The 488-nt window shown below is 47.5% G+C and overlaps 1 pseudogene; it reads right to left on the bottom strand.

The window, feature by feature from the left end:
• The window catches only part of LOC106338241, a 19,829-nt pseudogene that overhangs the window by 12,872 nt on the left and 6,469 nt on the right, over nt 1-488 (bottom strand).

Raw genomic sequence — 488 nt, 5'->3', positions numbered from 1 at the left:
GATCCTGTGGGTAGCTGCTTAAGCCAGTGCATCGCTTCTCCAGTCAGGGAATACTTGAAGAGCTTGCACAATAGGTAGTCCTCGGGGACTCCATCCATACGAATAGCAACGATAAGATCCTCGAACCTCTCTAGATGGTCCATAGGATGCTTGTGAGGTAACCCAGAGTAGGGTATCTACGACATGAGTGTGTAGTACTGAGGATTCAGCTCGAAATTCTGCTTCTGAATCTCTGGAAGTCGAATAGCTGATCTGTTGGCGTAGTACTCATCTGTACGATTGTAGTCAGCCAGTGCCCTTGGTCTATCAGCCTCTTCTACTGGTTGAGCAGCTCCCGTAGCAACAGTATCAGGGATTACATTCCCCTGAGCGTATAGTTTCTGACCTGTTGCATTACGCAGATGACCATCCTGGTCATACAGCTTTCCATTCTCGTCCTGTCTGAGAATAATAATCGCAACCATGTTTCGCGACTAATGATCGATCGT

Source organism: Brassica oleracea, chromosome C4 (genome assembly GCF_000695525.1).
Source record: "Brassica oleracea var. oleracea cultivar TO1000 chromosome C4, BOL, whole genome shotgun sequence".
NCBI classification, from domain to species: domain Eukaryota; kingdom Viridiplantae; phylum Streptophyta; class Magnoliopsida; order Brassicales; family Brassicaceae; genus Brassica; species Brassica oleracea.
Note: the sequence above shows the minus strand (reverse complement) of the source record. Positions and strands in the feature narration are given on the sequence as shown.